We start from the raw sequence: 21,760 nt of genomic DNA, 5'->3' as shown, positions 1-21,760 counted from the left end.
ATATTAGATCTGAAACCATACCCACAAAATACTTAAACAAATACAGAGGACAAACACTTCATGATGTTGGCTCCAGTGCCATCTTTGTTTATTCAACTCTATAAGCAAGGAAACAAAGGCAAAAATAAACAAATGAGACTGTATCAAGTTAAATAGCTTCCATACTGCCAAAGAAACTGTCATTAAAACAAAAAGACATCCTACTGAATGGAAGAAAATATTTTCATGCCATCTATCTAACAAAGAACTAACAGCAAAGATATATAAAGAAGACACAAAACTCAACAACAACAAAAATAACTCCATAAAAAATGGGGAGAGGAGATAAACAGACATTAGACCACAGAAAAACACATTTAAAGCCAATAGGCATGTGAAATAAAAAGGCTCCACATTACCAAACACTAGGGAAATGTAAATCAAAATGACTACGAGATATTACCTTACATATGTGAAAAGGATCTCTATCAAAAAGACCATAAAAACGAGTGCTGGTGGGATATGGACAAAAAGAAACCCACCTTAACTATTGGTGGAAACCTAAACCAGTTTCAAATCTATGTTAAACAACATGATGTCTCAAAAAATTAATAACAGAATGGCCATAAGATTCAAAATATTCACTCACAGATTCACATAATGCAATAGCAGTAATTAGAAAAGACATATATGCACCCAAGTTCACTGTAGCCCTTCTTACCACAGCAAAGATTTGGAAACAATCCAAATGACCAAAAAGATGAGGTAACAAATAAGCTATAATATACAAACACAATGAAGTACTTATGTTTTTATTATAAAAGATGGCACTTTGCTGCTGTAATAATGTACATCGAACTAGGAGAGGGAGTTACACTAAATAAGTCAGAGGGCAAAGAAAAATACTGGGTGATTTCATAAGTATGTAACAATTAAAGAAGAGACAATGTACAATGAAACAAATGCTTAGACTAACCACAGAATAGAGGTTCCCAGAGTAGGGGGTAAAAAAATCCCATGGAGGGCCCGGAGAAATAGTACAGCGGCCAATCCAGGACCAAAGGTGGTTGGTTCGAATCCCGGTGTCCCATCTGGTCCCCCGTGCCTGCCAGGAGCTATTTCTGAGCAGATAGCCAGGAGTAACCCCTGAGCACCACCGGGTGTGACCCAAAAACTTAAAAAAAAAAAATCCCATGGAATGTGATGAGGTCTGTTGGGTCTGAGTTGTGGGCATGGTACTTTGAAGTGGAGTGCAGGCTGGTAGTCGGGGAACTATGATGGTGAAGATCAAACCTGGGCTTCCTACATGAAAAGCATCTACTTAGCCCTTTGAGTTATGTCTTGGGCATCAGTGTGTCACCTTTGTGCTCCTAAAACAAAATAACCATTTATATTCTTGTTTACCATTGCAATACTTGAAAAATAATTTATTAAAAATTTTAGAAGAGGGGCCAGAGAGATAGCACAGCGGAAGGGCATTTGCCTTGCACACAGCCGATTCAGGACAGATGGTGGTTCGAATCCTGGCATCCCATATGATCCCCCCAGGCCTGCCAGGAGAGCGATTTCTAAGCCAGAACCTAAAGTAACCCCTGAGCACTGCTGGGTGTGACCCAAAACAAAAACAAAAACAAAAAACTGTTTTTAAAGAATTTTGGAACCAGAGTTGTAGTACAGCACAGAGGGCACTTGCTTTGCATGAGACTGACCTAGGTTTGAACCCCCATATCCCATGTAATCCCTTGAGCCTTCCAAGAGTGATTCCTGAGTAAAGAGCCAGGAGCATAGCCAAGTGAGGCCCCAAAACCAAAAATTTTTTAAAATCTAGAGTACAGTCCGGTGTGGGGTGGGAAGGACACTTGAGATATTGGTCATGGGAATGTTGCACTGTAAAAAAATCAAAAAAGAAAAAAAAGAAAAGATAAGGCCTCCCAATTCTTACCACAGGCTGTGTTCTTTACACTGACTGTATAGAAAGAGGAGGTACAGTAAATGCACCCCATATATACCTCAACCCAGGCCCTTTGCCTGGTCTGTATTGTGAATTGGGGGACAAAAAATAAAATAAAATCTATTCTTTTTTGTTTTTGGGTTACTCCTGGCTCTATGCTCAGAAATTGCCCCTGGCAGGCTCAGAGAACCATCTGGGATGCAGGGATTCAACCACCATCCTTCTGCATGCAAGGCAAATACCCTACCTCCATGCTATCTCTCTGGCCCCTTAAAATCTATTTTATATGAAGAAATACACTGGTCTAAATGGGAGTTGTCTCAAACACCCTTAGCCTCAGAGTATAATGAGGAAAAAGAAAGAAACTTAGTAGAAGAGAAATGCATATATGAAAGAATGGGGGCCAGGGGCCAAGCAGTTTCAGGTGATAACAGGTTGTTCATAATACGGTAATTGTAGGGTTTTTTTTCTATAGATAAAGTTGCCCAGGATTGAGTTACAGTTATAAAATGTACAACAATCTTCACCAGTACACATTTCCTACCACTAATGTGGCCAGTTTCCCACTTACCCTCCCTGATGCCATCTCCCCTTCCTGCCTCTGGGGCATACATTTTTCTTCTTTCTCTCTCTCTCCTTTCTTTTAGACACTTTTATTTGCAGTACAATGCACATTTCCTGCCACCAATGTCCCGTTTCCCTTCCACCCACCCTCCCCACTTGCCTCACTTGCCTCTAGGGCAGGCATTTTATACCCACCCACCTACCTTACCTATCTACCTCCGCTCTCTTCTTTTTTGACACTGTAGTTTGCCCTATCATTAATAAAGGGGTGCCATGCATGTCACAAGGGGAATATCCATATTCCTTCAGCACCCATATCTTGTCCAGAGTGATCAGTTCCAACTATCATTGTCATCGTGGACCCTGCTCTAGTCTAACTGCACTCATCGCTCTTAGTGGCAAACTTCCTTACTATGGAATGGCCCTCCTGTCCATATCTCTATTATCTCTAGAAATCATCCTCATACTCTCTCTTATTTTCCTTATATCCCACAGATGAGTAGATTATTCTGTTTATTCATCTTCCTCTGACTCAATTCACTCAGCAAGTCCATCCATGTAGAAGCAAATTCATGACTTCATTTTTCCTAATGTCTGTATAGTATTCCATTTGTGTAACCATTTCTTTGGCCACTCATCTGTTATCAGGCACCTGAGTTGCTTTGACCATATGGGATGCCAGGGATCAAACACAAGTTGGCCACCTGCAGGGCAAATGTCTTACTCACTGTGCTATCACTCCAGCCCCTCTATGTGCATTCGTAACCAAATTTATTGAAGGGAAATATGTCAAGCCAGATACAACAAGGCAATGTCAGAAAATAGATTACTATAAGATCCTATGGTGGTATTTATCAGACAACCATAATGTTTTCACTCCCATGACCAAGCACTATCATGTATGTGTGTGTGTGTGTGTGTGTGTGTGTGTGTGTATATATATATGATATATATATATCAGTATTCTAGAGTATGATCAATATCCTACTTATCAAAAGTCTCTTATTTAACCACCTCAGCCTACCTAGAAAACTTAAACAAAATAGCAACAACAACAAAAAAAAAAACGAGTCTCTAAATTTACACTGGATTTTAGATCAGTGTATGGGCTAAATAAATGACTTTTATCTGTTATTTATAACAGAAACCCACGGGTCACACTTAAAATTTTTATTTAAAGGAGAAATTTCCATTCAGAATATATTGACTATCAGACTCTACTGTGGCTTATCATCATTGCCAACCTTTCCCCCACAGATGTTAACTAAATCTAAGTAAATTTTTGTCCTTCTAGCTAAAATATCATCAAATACCAACAAGTTCACAGCTTCTAGCTAATACCTTTACCAAAAGTATCAGTAGTAGAGTGATTTGCATTTTATCCTTTCTTTTCTTTTCCAGCCCACCCTGTGTTTTTTTACACACACACACATACACACACAACAACAACAACAACAACAACAACAATGAATTGCTCCATACTAAGAACACAAAGTCCACCATAAGGACCATATCACATCACTTAATATGACATTTCTCTTTCTTTTCTTTTATTTCTTCATTTTTTTTGTTTTGTTTTGGTTTGGTTTTGGTTTTTGGATCACACCTGGCAGCGCTCAGAGGTTACTCTTGGTAGGCTTGGGGCACCATATAGGATGCAGGAATTCGAACCACCGTCCTTTTGCATGCAAGGCAAATGCCCTACCTCCATGCTATCTCTCCGACCCCATAATATGACATTTCTCTCTACTCTTCAACAACAATTTTATTTATGCCTGAGAATCTCAATTCAAAACACCAAAAGAGCTAACAAGGGGCACATTGGTTGTATCTACCTGGCAAGTGGAAGGCTAAACATTCAATCCCACACCACCCATGATACTGGAGAAGGCAAGAAAGAACAGTTCTACTGGTGTGTGTGACCTGGCACTACACTGCTACAAATGTGTGGGCACTGGAGCAAAGGATGCAACCCCCTGCAAGTCCCTCACAAACTGGGATAGCAACAGCAAAGAAAAGGGAAAGAAGAGCAAGGCAGTGGGGTGGGGTGGTACTAAAAGTCTCTTCTTAATCATTACAGCTTTCGATGTTCTGGAAAAGGGATGCAATGAAAGCATCCCATCATATAAGTCTCTTAGCTACAAAAATCTAAAAGGGATCCACGTACCATTGAATGTAGCCACAGAGGCATGTCTCCCCATACCACTGAACCAATCACTAAGCCCAGTTAAGCCAAATATCAACAGAGTGTCCCCAGAAACTCTGAGCACTCCTTGAAGCAAACCCACCCCCACTAGCACAAAAATCTGAAAGGGGGGACTAGCAGGAACATTCAGGAAAAAGCTTCACGCAAATCCCAAAATTGTCAGTTAAATGATCTAATTTTTATGGCTTTCAACATAACTACATGGTCTTGGCACATCAATAAAGGCAAAGTCCTAAAGCTGACATCCATTGTTATTAATGATAGAATGAATTTACCCTGGAAGCAAAGGCTGGCAGGGCCAGCCTGAACCTCAGTTCTTTTCTTGCTTCCGTGGTATTTTCCACCGCGTGTCATCACTGTGACTGAGTAGCAAAATGAAAGTGGCTACTGGCGCCCTCTCTAGAAGTTGGGCCAATTAAACTCTGTACCCTCTCCTCCCAGCAGTGCTTACTGGCTCGCTTCTGAGCAGCAAAGGTGCCAAGTTGTATCTCCTCATCCCTGACTTCCTTCGCTTCTCAGCCGGGGCCATCGACTATCCCCAGCTTCTTGAATGGCCCTGGAAGCAGTTTTCCTCATGTGACCATTCTTTCCCAATTTACACAACCAAAAAGATTTGGGGATGAAGGGAACAAATATTTATTCCAAAGGTTTATGACCCTGATGTTACTGCTCTAATGTCTTGTGATAAGTTAGAGATGTATCACAAATGAATGTCATTCCCCTACCCTTTGCTTTCAACAGAGTTGAGGTTAAAGTAACACCATTTGGTGCTACTTCATGAATTCCAAGTGAGTTAACCACTTGGGGACTGGAGAGCTAGCTCAATGGACTGGGCGCAGGCTTTGCATACTGGAGGCCAGGGTTCAATTCCAGGCAACACATATTTCTCTGAAGGTTCTATCCCTGAGCACCACCCATTATAACCCAAAGACAAAGAGAAAAAAAAATTAAGTATATAGTTCAGCCACATGCACAATGTTGCAAATCATAACCGTATTTACAATAAATTAAAATTTTATTATGTAAATATTAACTTTTTTTGTTGGGTTTTTGGGTCACACCCAGCAGTGCTCAGAGGTTACTCCTGACTCTATGCTCAGAAATAGCTCCTGGCAGGCTCGAGGGACCATATGGGATACCGGAATTCAAACCACTGTCCTTCTACATGCAAGGCAAATGCCTTACCTCCATGCTTATCTCTCTGGCCGAAGTAAATATTAACTTAATAAATTTTATTAAGTTCATATTAACTTATGTAGTTAAGTTTTTAAATCTTTATTGAATCACCCTCACTTATAGTCAATATGTGAGAGGCCAAAAAATGGATAAAAATATACTTAGAGTTCATTTCCAATAACTAGGCCAGAGAATCTTTTGCCAACTGATTGAAACTCATTGACTGTTTTATTCCATAAACACATAACATTAAAAAAAAAAAAACAACAACATTTTCTTGGGGCCAAACAGTAGCACAGTGCATAAGGCATCTGCCTTGCTGACGCTAGCCTAGGAAGGACCAAGGTTCAATCCCCCAGTGTCCCATAAGGTCCCCCAAACCAGGAGCGATTTCTGAATGAATAGCCAGGAGTAACCCCTTAGCGTCACTGGGCATGGCCAAAAACAAGCAAACAAACAAACAAAAATTTTCTTGTTCAGTACTGTCTGAGCTTACACCACTGAAACCTAACACTAGTTGAGATCAACACAGATAATAGTAATGAGGCAGAACTCTGAGCACTGTAGAGAGCATCGGGTTAAGGCATTTGCCTTGCATCCTGACAAGCCCAGTTTGAATACCTGGTACCACATACTGGTGGCCCCCAAACCACTGGACCAACCACTGAAGCAATCCACCCAGTTAGCCAAGTATCTCTAGGAGTGGACGGATCACAGATACACTAAGCACTTAAGAATAACCTGAATTCCACTTCCCACCAGCACAAAAATCTAAAAGAAGAACTAACAAGAAAATGACCCCTCCCCAAGAAAGCACCATAAGGTTCAAACTCCATCTCCCCCAGCAAAACAGTGCAAAATTATGACTGTGGTCCTGATCAACGTCATCACAGTCTAGAATGGCCAACATGCCCAGAACTTATAGATGGATTCATTAAGGAGGAGGGTATGATCAGTGACAAAAGAAAGGCCAATTGAGAGGATTGAGAGAATTAAGGAGCAGGTTTTCTGAGCAAAAGAAATGCAAATACGTGAAAACCTGGTGGAACCATATCCAGCTAGCTTCAGACTGCAGGGTAGGATCATATTAAGAGAAAAAAAAAAAAGTCAGCACTCTTAATGTGCCAGGCATGCCTGAAAGCAATTTGCATGTTCTCCTCAAAGTCACACTGTGAGCTAGGTGCCATTCACATTAAATAAATGAGGTAGCTGGGATACGGGCAGTAAGTTAAACTAGCTATGTAGTTACTACCTAAGTAGGTAAGCAGAAATTCATACACATGCCATCTGGTCTCAGAGACCAGGCTCTTGCTCACACTCACTTTCATATTCTTTCTTCATTTGCTCCTAAGGAAATGAAGTCCTTTACCAAAATCTATGATGACTGAAACTAGAGGACACTGTTGCATACTAAAGGGGAACACACAGGGCTGTGGAAGGTTGAGTGAATTTGTGACCTCTGAACAAATGAGTGTGCCAGCAATAAGCCAAACTGAAATCTCAGCAGAGTTCACTGATTTCTTTCTGTCTTTTGTTTGAGGGTCACACCTGACTATGCTCAGGAATTACCTTTGGCTCTGCACTCAGGGTTCACTCCTGGCAGTACTTAGAGACCTCTTTGCATGCTGAGGATTGAACCTGGGTTGGCCACATGCAAGAGAAGCACTCTACTGTACTATTGCTCAGTATAGAGTTTATTTCTTATTCTTTTAGATTAAAAAAAAATACAGAAACAAGAAGTCCTCCTATTTCCCATACCCCTGTCACTCTCTTACCATCTCGTAAAGTATGTTTAGCCTATTTCCGAGCATTCAATTTACTGGACAATAAGAGACACAGTAAGGTTTTTAAGAAGATGAATAAAGTGAGCAGATGTGTGCTATTTTAACAATTACTCTAGAAAAAAAAGAAGGAAAAAGAGAAGCAAGAAAAAGAGAAAAAGAAAAATCATTAGGATTCCATTTCCACAGATAAGCAAGTGATAATGAGGTGCTAAACTCTAACAGCGGGGAGTCAGATATGAAAGATAAAATGACATGCCGAAGGACACAAGTCATAGAACTGTCAGAATGCAAACCTTGCCTCTAGCTTGCACTGCTCTGGAAATAGCATGTTGAAGGAAAGTGTAGAAGATCTTTATTAGTAAATTTTTAAAACTTCTCTTGATAATTTTTTTTTGGCTCACAATACTTCATTACTGTGTGTGTGTTTGTGTATTATTGACTTATTAATCGATTGATTGATTAGTTGTTGGGTCACACCCAGCGGTGCTGCAGGGTCACTCATGGCCCTGCACTCAGAAATCGCCCCTGGCAGGCTGGGGGATCATATGGGTGCTGGGAATCAAACCGGATCCCTCCCAAGTCAGCCACATGCAAGGCAAATGGCCTACCGCTGTGCTATCTTTCTGGCCCTTAAGTTGAATTTTATACCAGTAAACAAACTAACACAAACCAGCACAGTCTTCAGGCAAGTAAAACACAGCTCTATCAAAATGTGAGACCTAGCCTTAAAATCCAGAAATGCACCCTTTTGTGGAAATAGTAAGCCATTCCAAGTCACCAATTTACAGATGTACTTCTCGCCAGTGAGCTTCCAAACACGCTTTATAAATGAAGCTCTATCAGAAGTCGTTTAAGAAGCCAGATTCACATTCTATTAATGTGACAAGTATAACAAGATAAATGCATCATATGATTCTCAAATGACATAATTAATGTAGTTTATGTGACATACTCCTATTAATGATCTTTTATTATGTGTGAACAGTAAAATAACATTAGATAAGCAATAAAAAATCCAATCAACGAAGCTATCATGAAGGTTTTGAAAGCAGTCTTATTTACACAGTGTTATCTAACCCTTGGATTTCAAAGAGCAGAAATCACTTCAAATTGTAAACAAACATGTTCCTATGAGATGAGCATTTTAATTACTATCGTTTTGGCAAATACAAGATAAAAATAGTGTGCTACATTATCACCTCTTAACGTATAACTAGGTGGAAGGTGTATGCTCCCTGGGTATTTGCCATTTGGCATGAACTGAGGACCATGACACTTGAGGAAAAGTCTATTCACCAGGGGCTGGAGTAATAGCACAGTGGAAAGGGCAGTCACACCTTGCACATAGCTGACCCAGATTCGATCCCTGGCATTCCACATGATCTCCCAAGTCTGTCAAGAGAGTGTTTTTTCCTGAGTACAGAGACAGGGAGCCCTGAGCCCCATGGGGTGTGGCCTGAAAACAAAAACAAAAGCCTTTTCCACAGAACCTGGAAGTGGTAATTTTGGGATGGTTTGGGGGGAGGTGTCCTGAAAAGTGGTCCTATCTTGTGATGCTCAGGACTTGCTCCTGAATCAGGAGTGAGGCATCACCTCTGGCAACTCCCAGGTAATTAATCATATGTAGAGCTGGAGGTCAAACCCAAGTCATGCACATGCAAGACCTTACCCACGGTCTCTCTGGCCCTGGAAGTGCATTTTAACCCTGATATCCCCAGAGATTTTGTGGAAAGTGTGCTGGCCTTTCCCTAAAGATGTCTACAAATGATGATCTGCACCAATCTATCTTTGTTTTCTTGATTAATGAACTAAATTTATTATCCATTAATAAACTAAAATACTCTGAAGTCTTTGGGTGGGGGTGTCCTACACCTGGTGGTGCTCAGCGGTTATTCCTAGCTCTGCACTCAGTACTCAGGGAACCATATAGGATGCCAAGGATTAAACCCTGGCTTTTGTGCAAGAAAAATGCCCTACCTACTATATTAATCACTCCAGCCCCCTACTTTGAACTTTTTACATTTCAAGTTCATATCAACTCTTTTACAAAGTTCAAAAATACAAGTCTTAAAAATAGTATTTCTTTTCTCTCACTTTCACATCAAATATTTATTGAAAAATTATATTACCCTTGGCTCAGAAAAAGAGGCATATGGTTCCTGAACTCAGAGAGTTTGATGTGTAATTGAGACTTTGAACATACATAAAGAAATAAGGACACATACATGAAGAAATCTTAAAGGGTGCTATCAACAAAAGACAAACAAAGCAACAGAGGACATGGATTCCGTATGCTACAAGAATTCAGAAGCAGGAGCTAAGGAGAGCACAGTGGGTAAGGAAGGGGCTTGCCTTGTATATAGATATCCCAGGTTCATTCCGTGGCATTATCCGATATGGTCCCCTGAGAACTGCCAGGAGTGATTACTGAGTGCAAATCAGGAGCAAGCCCTGAATATCATTGGGTATAGCTAAATAAATAAATATATAATACATACATACATACATACATACATACATACATACATAAAATTGGAGCCAATAAAGTGTTTCTTTAAGAAGAGATGCTATGGGCTTATTCCTGGCTGTGCTTAAGGATCACTACTAGAGGAGTCAGGGGGCCATATAGTATTGAACCCAAGTGGGGTGCATATAAGACAAGCGCCTCCGATATGTACTGTCACTCCAATCCCAAAAAAGAAGAGCATCTTAGTACAGGTAACCAAAAGTGAGTGAAAAAATGATAGCTTGTTCTTTCTATATTAGGATCACCTCACTTTCAAATTTACCTTTCTTTGTTAAAGAGAGCGGACATCAAAATTACAAAATATTACAGTGAAGAGAACATGTTTTTAAGTAAATGAAGATCAAGTAAATTCTGGTTCTAACTAGCTGCCATGCCATGGGATCTGGGTAAGCCACTGCCCTTTTCTAAAGCCCAGATTCCTTTATCAGTAAAATGCAAATAACAGCTATCCCCTCAATGAACAAGCATCAGGTAAATGCACAGAGCACAAGTGTAGAGCACCTAGTGTAGAGCAGGTGCTTTAAAAATGGTAGCTGCCATCTGCATGACATTAACGCCATTCTTACCAAGAAGCAAGCAATCAGAACTGCAGAGAATCTTGTTTTGCAGGGGAATTACGGGGCTTTTGGCAGGCTTGTGCTCTGGAATAATGAGTCCTAAGCTCTTCACTGGTCTTGAGGGCAGAACTCCATTTATCATAGTTCTGATGGTTTCTTTTGGAACAGGTAGTTGACCCTAATTGGATACTCCAAAGCTCACATTTTGAATTTTAATATTAACTTTTAACCAGCTAAGAAAGAAGGAAAGTGGGGGGGGGGGGAAATGAAGGGCTCTTCTTTAATCATGCACCCCAAGTAACATACTGGGAAACAAAGAAACATGGTACCTAGGGTCATTCTTTCTCGTGAGTTTACACTTGATAAAAGCCAGAACTGGTAGTAGCTGACGGTACCAATGACATTAAGTTCCCACTGTCAGTCATGAGCTCCACTCCAGATTTATACTGCCCACTACAGATGCTCTCCCCTCATTTTGTTAAAAAATCACATCGATGGAGAGTCACTTTTCATCTGGAGTGTAAATGGTTTTTATAAAACAATTTGGCAAAACACATGGCATATGACTGTGCTACTCCAAATGTGTTAGCAGACCCGGCCAGAAAACACGGGCCATGATCTGATCGTGTGAGTATTCTCGTAAGAGGAAGAAAATAAACCTAATCTTTTCTCAAGATTTACTAGTGCCCTACCAGAGTTGAATGCTGCGTCTGTTCCAAGGAAGTTTCCATTTCCAGTGTACAAGAAGCAAGGATTGTTCTCAAGCAAGTCACCACCAAATATTTAGAAAGTATTTTGGTGGCTTGGATTATTTTTAATCTTCTATGAACTCTGCAGAATTATATCTGGATCCTTATGATGATTTGGGATTACGAACACAAAGAATAAATACAACCTTCTGGTAGAGCAATTTAAGCACCACAGAGTGAATAAATACTGCAGAGTGAATCCTAACACTTGAAACAGAATCTTCCATAGTCCAAAAATCCACCTGACTGCCAAGAATAATACTTCCGTGGTTCAAGCAATACCCGTACCCAGGGGAGCTTCCACAGACAACCACTTGAGTTACTGCCTATTGGGGAAAATAGGGGAGGGAAGAAAGAAAAAAAGACATTTATGAACGTATAGGTTGCAGGCATCTTAAAAGTGCTCAGAAGCAAGCAATTTACAAATAAAGAAGAAATGGGGAGGTGCTCCCAGAACAGGCAGCATCTGTTTAAAATTGCTTAATTATATGGTTTCTTCTATGGGTTTTCCTCCTCCTAATTCTGATTTTTATGAGGGGCTGGCCAAGCTAGGAGGAGGTGGGAGAGAAACGTAAGATCTCTTAAGTACAAGAGACAAAATCCATCTCTCTGACAGAAGAAGCCTTAAGGTAAGAAGTAATACCGGAGGGAGGGGGAGAGAGAGAGAGAAGCTAAACTTCAGGATGAGCTGGAAATGGCTTCGTGCCAGGGACCCGCATTAATCAGATTCCAAAGAAAAATCCTTCGATTCACCAGGCTAGAGAGGGGCAGGTACCTAATGGCAGATTATCTGGCAGCTGAAGCCCAGGCAAGGTATCTTGTGCGTCCTATGTACACCCTGTCGATGTCTGCTCCGATATGAGACACGCGATCACGACACATGGTGCCACAAAGAAAAGAGTCCTTTTAACTGGTTCAAGCAAAACACACAAGCGTACACACACAAACACGTACGAGAGAGAGAGAGAGAGAGAGAGAGAGAGAGAGAGAGAGGAGAGAGAGAGAGGGAGAGAGAGGAGAGAGAGAGGAGAGAGAGAGGGAGGAGAGAGAGAGGAGAGAGAGAGGGAGAGAGGAGAGAGAGGGAGAGAGGAGAGAGAGAGGGGGAGAGAGGAGAGAGAGTGGGAGAGAGAGGAGAGAGAGAGAGAGAGAGAGAGAGAGAGAGAGAGAGAGAGAGAGAGAGAGAGAGAGAGAGAGAGAGAGAGAGAGAGAGAGAGAGAGAGAGAGAGAGAGAGAGAGAGAGAGAGAGCTGCAGCATGTGGAGGCGGATGGGGCTGGGGAGGGGCATGTCCAGTCCGCTGTTTTCCTTCCGAAGAATGTCAATAAAAACTGGGGCCAAATGAGGCATTTCAAGGGGGCGCAGAGCTGGGGAGGGGTAGAATAGGGGAGTCCTGCTCCTGCAGTGTGAACCGCTGGATTCAACCCGCAGCGCCAGTCAGTCGGACAAGTTAGCAGAAGGGGGGAAGCCCTTGCCCAAGGCAGGCAAAGCCAAGCTAGCACCAACTTGGAGCAGTGGGACTGGATTGTCTGTCTCCCCGAAGGAACCGGTCCTGGGGTAGGTAGGGGCCGGTCCTACATTGAGAACCGTTATTTCTGGAACCAATAGCAATTTATTTTGATAGAACCACTGGATTTTTTTTTTTTTTTTTTGCTTCCCCGACTTCTCTCAACAAAGGAGCCATATTAGGAAATAATCTCGCAAAAGAAAAAAAAGCAAAGTGCCTCCTCCCCCCACGATCGATGCACACACACACACACTCGTGCACGCTGACACGCGTGCACACGAACACACATACACACACATGCCCGTGCACAATGGCCGGGCACGCGCGCGAGCCCACGCGGCCGGCCCTGGAGCTCTGCGGGTTGCAGGCCGGGCCCGCGGCCCCCAACCCCGAGCACACACCCACCCACCCGGGTCGGTCGGAGGCCGACTGGGCTTGTAGGGCCGAGCGGCTGCAGCTGGGCCGGGCCGGGCCGGGCGGCTGCGGGTTGTGCTAGGGATGCTCGCCCCCCAGCGGGGGCCCAGGGGAAGCGGCTGCCAGCGGCTCGCTCGGAGCCTCTGAACCCCTTGGGGAAGTAGGTGCCACTTCACCCACCTGCGGGGGATAGGAGGCTGGGAGGCCAAGGGGGTGCAGCCCCGAACGGGCCACCCAGAGACCAGGCGCCACCGAGTCCCCCTCCGAGCCTGGCATGCCAGCGCTAGCCTGGCTGGCACCGCCGGGCTCCGTTGGCAGGGAGCTGTCAGCCCGGCCAGTGCAGGCTCCCGAGGAGGGAAAAACTTCAGAGGGCAGCAGACGCGGTCCTGACTTGCAAACTGTCCCCGAGGGTCCTGCCGAAGTCCCTTAAGGGGACGGAGCTGCTGGTCCAGCCAACTACTGGAAGGGGAACCGGAGGGAGGACCCGAGGGCCGCCGCCCCCGTCCCCCTTTTGCGAGTCGGGACTGGGATTTGGGGAGGGGGGATCCCCGGGACACTCACCTTCTTCCGGGGCTGCCATTTCATCATATTTGTACAGCAGAGACGTGGGTCATCAAGATGCTGGCTGGGGGCTTGGGGCAGAGGCAGGGCAGCAGCAGCGGTGGTGACTGCAAGACATGCTGCCTCCCGCCCACCCCCCTAATTCTCTCCCATAGTCTCCGGTGTGGGGGGCAGAGGAGAGCCCCGGGAGAGTCCAGGCTGGGAGGCGAGGCAGGAGTCCTTCGGGTCAAGGCAAAGTGTGCCCAAACCACTTCCCCAAATCAAGGTTAGGAAGTCCCAACAGGAGCCGGCGTGCCCCAGCCCGAGCCGGGCATTCCCCCAGCCTGCTCCTGCAAGAAGGCGCCTGCAGAAGAAGGGGGTCTTGGGGATGAGTGGGGAGGTCCTCCAAGCCCTCTGCGGAGACCCTCCCTCAAAGAAGACCCCCAGAAGGCGAGCTGTCGCAGAAATCTAGCCGGGCTCCTGCCATCCAAACCCCCTCTTGGCGAATTCTCTTCTTCTCGGGAGGGGAAGGAAAAAGAAAAAAGAAAAAAAAAGATTAGACAAGCAATCAAACCCTCACACTCGCAGCCTGGAGCAATTCCCAAAATTCTGGGTGTATTTCTCGTTTGTAAAAAAATTTTTTGCAAAGAAAATTCCAAAGATCTGTAATCAGAGCTTCTTTATGCTGCTTTTTCTCTTCTTTCTTGGATAACTTGGGGGAAAGGAGTTGTTCTTTCTCCCGAGATGCCTACCTTGCCCTGAACACGTAAATAGGAAAACTTGGTTTGTGTGTTTAGATTTTTTTTTTCTCTCTCCTTAATTCCCAAGAACCTGAGTAGGGAAAGGCTGGAAGGAAATCCTGCAAGAACCCAACTCCACAGCTCCAGTCGGCACTAATGACTTCCTTCCCTTCAGTGCGAGCACCGCCTGCCCAGCTCCAGCCACCCAGAGCAAACGGTTTCTGGGTCTTAGTGCCACGACATCTGCTCCAAAGCTAAAAAAAAAAAAAAAAAAAAAAAAAAGGAAAAGAAAAAGTACCAAGCAAGATTTTTGCAGACTTCCAACAGTACCTAACAAATGATAGCCAGAAGGGAACTACAAAATCAGGAAAGCATTTATAAGGAGGTACTTATATTTATGAGGTATAGGGGGGAGGAGAGGGAAAGGGCAGTGGGAATAATAAAGGCAAGAACTCCAGACCAACAAGCTACACACTTGGGGCTAGAGCCATGGGACAGCTTGTAGGGCTATTGCCTTCCATGTGGCCAAGATCTGGGCTCCTGGGTTCAGTCCCCAGCATCTCATAGGGTCAGTCACCAATCATTGCCAGAAATGATTCCTGAACCAGGAGTGGCCCAAAACGCTACAAACTCAACATCTAATGTGAAGAAAGATCTGAAGCACATGAGAGATGAACCTAGTTTTTAAATAATTCTTTAATTAAAAGTGAGGATTTGAAAGATAAAGAATAGGCTTTGCTCTCAATTTAAATGTGTCACTATAAAAATGTTGCTGAGGCATTGCATGGTCCCTAGAGCACCCATGAGTTTGTTCCCAAAACCCAACACCCCTAAATACTTCTGTAGGTATTTTTATTCATCCTTTCTAAAACGAGTCCATCCTATCTAAGGAAATAGATCTCTTCGAATACAAAACACTACGCTAAATCTATAACTGTCATCATCATGGCTATCTATTAACTTCTATCTGGCCAAGAGGTTGTTCTGATGGCAGAGAATCTATTAGGTAGTATAAAATGACTGGAATAACTGACATACATAACAACTAACAATTTACTATTAGTCTAATGTTCCAATACTGCCTAATCTATTACTTATGGAGATATAATGCACTGGCAGAACCAGCTGATATGGGTGATTATAAGCAGAGAGATAGATCAGGCAATAAATGGAATTAAAATACCCCTAACAGACTGGGATTGCAGTTCAGTGGGAGAGTGCATGCTCTGTTTGCTGGGTTCAATCTCATCACAGGAGGGGGTGGGATTTCATTGAAATCACACTTTTGAGATCTTTTCTAGGTTTAAAAGCCTACATTCACAGGTGGTGAGTGTTATCACTTTCACATTACAATACTGACAAGTATAGTTGAATGGGTAAGTATTGTTCTTTTACACCACTGCCAGGAATCAGGTCTACATTCATGGCCCCACTATTGTACAAAGAAGGCCAATTAAGTTTTCCTTTCTAGAGAAGAGCACAGAAATTCAGGTGGTAGGCTTCAACTCAAAAGTACCATGGCCTGACTCCAGAGCCTACAATTTTGTCATGACACACACACATCATAGTCACCGACCGACCAAGCTTGCTTCCCAGCTCAATAATAGTATCAAATGCTAGTCTCTTATGCCAGCCCCTATTCTAGGCACTAGAATTAGAATGAAGAGGCTGTCTCTGATCTTGAAGTGACATACAGCAGGCAACAGTCACAAAGAACACCAGTCCTCCATGTGTGTTCTCACATAGCCACAGCATTCTGCACTTCTTAACTTGGCTGTCCTCCTAACATAAAAATGTCGATAAATTCCAAACCAAATTCATCAAGCTACCCTCAATTCATTTCTCTTTCCAGCTTGCCTTTTTCTGTCTCTAGCACTGACAATCCTTCACGATCACGAACTAAAATTTTAAATCATTCACCAGCTCCCTGTCTTTTCTTTCAAAGGCATTACTTGCAAATTTCCTACTGCCACCATCTGAGGCTAGAGATTCAAAAAAGTACAAACGCAGTGAAAAGCATCATAGAGGCTTTCAAGGTATAAGAAAGCTAAGCTCCTCTGCTAAAGAAAGCTAAACAAAGACGATGGGACAACTATTGAAGATCTACAGTAAGCTAACCAGGCTCTGCCTTAGTAAATCAGGAAATAAATATGTTACATAACCAGTAAGTGTAGCAGGAATTAGAAGAGATCACTGCAAACAAGAATAACCAAGGAGCAATAGTGCAGTGGGGTAGGGTGCTTGCCTTGCATGCAGCTGACCTGGTTCAATCTCCAGTACCCTCTATGATCCTTGGAGCCCTGCTAGGAGTGCTCCCATAATGCAGAGCACAGAGTAAGCTATAATCATTGCTTTTAGATGTAACCCAAACAATAAAAACAACCCTCCAAAAATGACCAGGGTGAGTTTCATAAGGAATTTGAAGTAAAAAAAATCAGAAGAGATACAACTCATTCTAGAGATAGTAACATAAGGAGTTTACCATCTTTTCAAGATGGTATGTTCAAGATTTCTATGTTCAAGATTTGAACTCTTCTGCCTTTTTAAATCTATCTCTTATACCCATTTCCACTTCCTTTTCAAGCCCCTGCCCTTCTGGCTACATCTCTGTCCTAGAAACAAACCCAATAAGCTTGATTCATGTTCTCCCAAATACCCTCTTGACATGTTCAGTTCTGTCAGGACTCTGCCCAAATATATCAGAGAGACATTCTCTTAGCGTTTGCTCTGAAATAACAGGACCATGCCAACACACTGTTATTTTCTATATTCTTTACCTGCTGCACTTTACATCATGTATGACATATACTTTATGTACTCGTTCATTTAGTGTCTTATCCCTCCCACAAAAACATAAATTCCAAGGGATAAGGGACTTTGATCTGTTATAATATCAACTCCGGTGAACAATGACACAATAAGCAATCAATATATACTTGCAGAACAAAACAATAAGAGAAAATGGAGAATAACAGAAGCAAAGGAAAGGGGCATGTCAGGTGGATTTGAGATATAAAATACTGGCTTGCCTAAAACATAGTGCTTTAGAGAAGACGCTTTCTGTTGTTCAGCTCTGTAAAACTACCCAGTGCCTAGAATTGCTCAATGGTTTTTCGATACAAGAATAAATTGGTGTTTGGAGTGCAGAGAGAAATAGTGAATGAGCAAAATTCCATTATTTCACACATAGTGTAAAAGCTACTTCGACAAGGTATGTTAAAACCAAATGGTAGGGAACAATGAATATAAAGCAAAAAATATTTAGACAACATCCTGCAGAATGTAGGGCACTGAAAATATTAGTAGTAAGCAAAAGATATGGTTTAAATAGCAGTTTTAAGCAACTGAATATATAAAAAGGTAGTAACTTTGGGGGTTATTATTATGTAAGTCTTGAGTGTGTGTGTGTGTATGTGTGTGTGTATGTGTGTGTGTGTGTGTGTGTGTGTGTGTGGTACCATGCCCAGGGTCTTTACCACAGAGCCACATCCCAAGCCCTAAAACCTTTAGATTAAAAAAATATCAAAATTGAAGTTCAGAGGGGCTAATTAACTGGTTCATTGCCACATGGCAAGTCAAGGGCAAGAGAATTGCTAACCCTGGGACTTGTAAACCATTGCTTCACTAAGGAAGGCAGGAACCTTCTTCCACCACTGTTCTGGAGTCAAGAGAAAAGTTCCTACTTTCCTTTCTACCTCTGAATTGATAAACAAGAAACACTTCCAGAAAGGCAAGGCAAGCAACCTGAATAAAGAAAACTGACTCAAGGATAACACAACAGGAATTGTAAAGATCAAAACTCTGGAGCTCCATGAATCTCAATGGGGGGAGGGGTGCATCAGGCTGGAATGAACCTCTCTAATGGTATTCAAAGTCTCCAAATTTCCATAACAAGTTAGAAACTTTTGGATTTGTTTGCTCACTTTTTTTTGTTTTTGTTTTTTGTTTTCTGGGCCACACCTGGTGACACTCAGGAGTTACCATATAAGCCGACCCAAGTATAAGCCAGCCCCCCTAATTTTACCCTAAAAACTAGGGAAACTTAGTGACTCAAGTATAAACCAACATGGAAAGTGCAGCAGTCGCTGGTAAATTTCAAAAATAAAATAATACCCCCAAACAATTACAATAACTGAGGAATCAGTCGGTCAAATGTTTTTCAATATTTATTGCTAAAGAAAAATTGTAAACTAGCAACAATAACTTTAAAATTTTGAATAAAGTGCAGAAAACAGTAGCTTAACAGTTAATCAAGCTAAATCACAAAGGTCAAAAGCCTTCAAATATTGATTCCTCCTCTTCCTCATCTGTATGTCCAAACAGAGCTTCAGGTGTATCTGATGTGAGAGTATCAGCATAGACATTGTCATCAACACTGAGTTCACAAATGCCATCATCACTGCTGTGGGTCTCATACAAAGCACAGAATATTGTGGGTTAAATAGTCCAGTGGCATACAGTTCAGTTCAGCCGCCCACCTCTTCAGTTCAGCCACAACTTGTGGACCGAGCTCAAGCACCACCCACTCCAGCAGAAGGCAGAAGACGACTGGACCAAATCAAATAACCTGTATGACCCGAGTATAAGCCCAATTCAGGTTTTTCGGCACAAAAATTCAGTTTATACTCGAGTATGTGCAGTACTCCTGACTATGCACTCAGAAATCACTCCTGGCTTGGGGATCATATGGGATCAAACTGAGGTCTGTCCTGGGTCAGCCGTGTGCAAAGTAAATGCCCTACCATGCGCTATCACTCCGGCCCCTGTGTGCTCACATTTTTAAAAAGCATCCTAATAAGCCACACAAAACATGCCATAGATCTAAATTCCATCCACAAGTCAATTTGTGGCTTCTGACTCAAACCATGCAAGACTTCATTTTCCCTTATTAAGGGACATATATGTTTCCTAAAATGTAGAGCAGCAGTTTTCTGATGGTCTCTCTGCATTTATGTCACCGTGCATAGTCTGTGGACTGCAACAATTCTCCATGTTCAGGTGTCATTTGACTTCATGAGTTATTTAAGTTAATAAAACGAGGATCTGAGATACAGAAGATTGCATCAGAAAAGGGAACAAAAAATATATTTATGTTTCTACAGGAGGCGAATCAGTCCAAAATTTCAAACTGATGGAGGCCTTAATGGTCTTTCATTTTTATGGTATATTTCCTCTATGTCACTTATTTGTAATGTGGATGACATTTCTTCCCCTGAGCACTGCTGTTTCCGTTTTCATTTAATAGGTAGTACATAATAGAAGACCAGTTCCTGGATGCCTTTATATACCTATACTGTCTTAAATCACCTTATTTTTTCTTTTTATTGTTATTTTGCTTAATCAAAATGAATTTGTAAATTACCTGAAATTTTACTAAAGTAACTGCTACACCAATACACTTTCACCACCGGGAATTATTTATATAAAACAAGCTAAGATAGTACAAAAATGTTAGGAATTGATTTATTGTTTCAAAGATCCAATATCAAGCAGTAAGAAAACAATTTCTCAGATTGCAGCTACTTGTAATCTAGTTTTGAAAGGCAGTTTTTAGAACTCCTTCACTTTTGTAACATAGCACTTTGCAAATGACTTCTGTAGAAGCAGGTACTATAAAACAGTCTATTAAAATAATATTTTCCTCAATAACTATTTGCATATTCAAATCCGAACAAAGGCTAGAAAAAGGAAATGAATGGTAAAAACACCTTTTTTATTGTTGAGAATTTCTTCAAGATACCCTAAGGAGTGATAAGTTTGACACTGATCACAGGGTAAATGTCTGTGTAAAAAAGCTAACATTATACTTATTTACACTGATTGTGTTTTTTTAAGTAGAATATTAAACTCAACGTGAAATACTATTTGGGAAATATATTAATTTTCCTAAAGACCTCTAAATTGCTTTCAAGTACCTAACAAGATATTAGAAAAGGAATGGGACAAAGGTATAAATCTATTAGTGATTCCCCATATAAAATTGGTTTCATTAGTGATATTTCACACAATTGGGTACTTAAAAAATATTAAGAATTTGATCTGATTTTTTTAAAATCCAACAGCAACACTCGTCATAGTAGATTTTTGTTACACAGTCAAGCTGATTCAAGACTATGTGCCGGTTCCCCTGGAGGGAAACTGCTCTACAAAACACAGAAAAGCTCACCTCTGACTTGGAAGCACTTCATCCTTCCACTAGCAAGCAGTATGTTAGAGGCCAAAGCCCCTCCTCTGCATTCACAACATGATGACTGAGTTTATACTAGGTACAAGGAACTATGTTAGGCCTTATAAAGGAAGATCAGATAAACAGATCAGAAATATTTTGCCCTTGAGGAAGACAGCAGCTTGGTGGAAAAAACAGATACGCAACCAATAAATAGAATAGCAAGGGGACAGAGCAATAGCACAGTGGTAGGGTGTTTGCAGTGTCCCATATGATCCCCCGAGCCAGGAGCGATTTCTAAGCACCTAGCCAGTAGTAATCCCTGAGTGCCACCGGTGTAGCCCAAAAACCAAAAAAAAAAAAAAAGAATAATAGCAAGAATCCAGGGAGATGGCACCAATGGTAAGTACATGTCTTCCGTGAGTGAGGACCCGAGTTAAATCCCTTGCACTACATGACTGTCCCCTATCCCTAAAACTGCCAGAAGGTGACCCTTGTGGTTCCACAGCAACAATGGGTATTGCTGATTGGCACCCTGAGCAGTAACCCTGAAGTTCTGGGCTCCCAGCACCCTCAGGTGTGGCCTCTACAGTAGCAACAACAATAATAAAATTAACCATAGAAGTGAATACTTGGAAATTTTGCTACTCATCAAACTTCCAAGAGATCAAGCTCTTACTGCAGACCAAGTGCTGGAAGAACAGTGTCACTAACAGCATATGCTTTCAGGAAGATTATGGAAGTCCTGAGAAGAATTAATGCTCACGTCAGGTACTGAGACAAATTTCACAATACAGGTGGCACAACACACTTTCAGCAAACAAAAAGGGTCTGGGGAGGAGCTATTCCTGAGTGCAGAGCCAGAGTAAATCCTGGGGGTGAACCAAAAGCAAATCAATAAAGAA

At 42.1% G+C, this 21,760-nt stretch overlaps 1 protein-coding gene and 1 non-coding gene across 2 annotated transcripts in view; one reads left to right on the top strand and one right to left on the bottom strand.

Moving 5' to 3' along the window:
• SGSM1 (small G protein signaling modulator 1) overlaps positions 1-21,760 on the bottom strand; it is a 667,483-nt gene that overhangs the window by 264,445 nt on the left and 381,278 nt on the right. The gene's annotated exons all lie outside the window — the stretch shown is intronic.
• LOC126031916 (small nucleolar RNA SNORA51) lies at positions 1,905-2,037 on the top strand. Its single transcript, XR_007503722.1, has one exon. It is a non-coding gene; the product is annotated as a small nucleolar RNA SNORA51 (small nucleolar RNA).

Source organism: Suncus etruscus, chromosome 15 (assembly GCF_024139225.1).
Source record: "Suncus etruscus isolate mSunEtr1 chromosome 15, mSunEtr1.pri.cur, whole genome shotgun sequence".
Taxonomy (NCBI): Eukaryota; Metazoa; Chordata; class Mammalia; order Eulipotyphla; family Soricidae; genus Suncus; species Suncus etruscus.
This window is presented reverse-complemented; position numbering and strand designations above follow the sequence as displayed.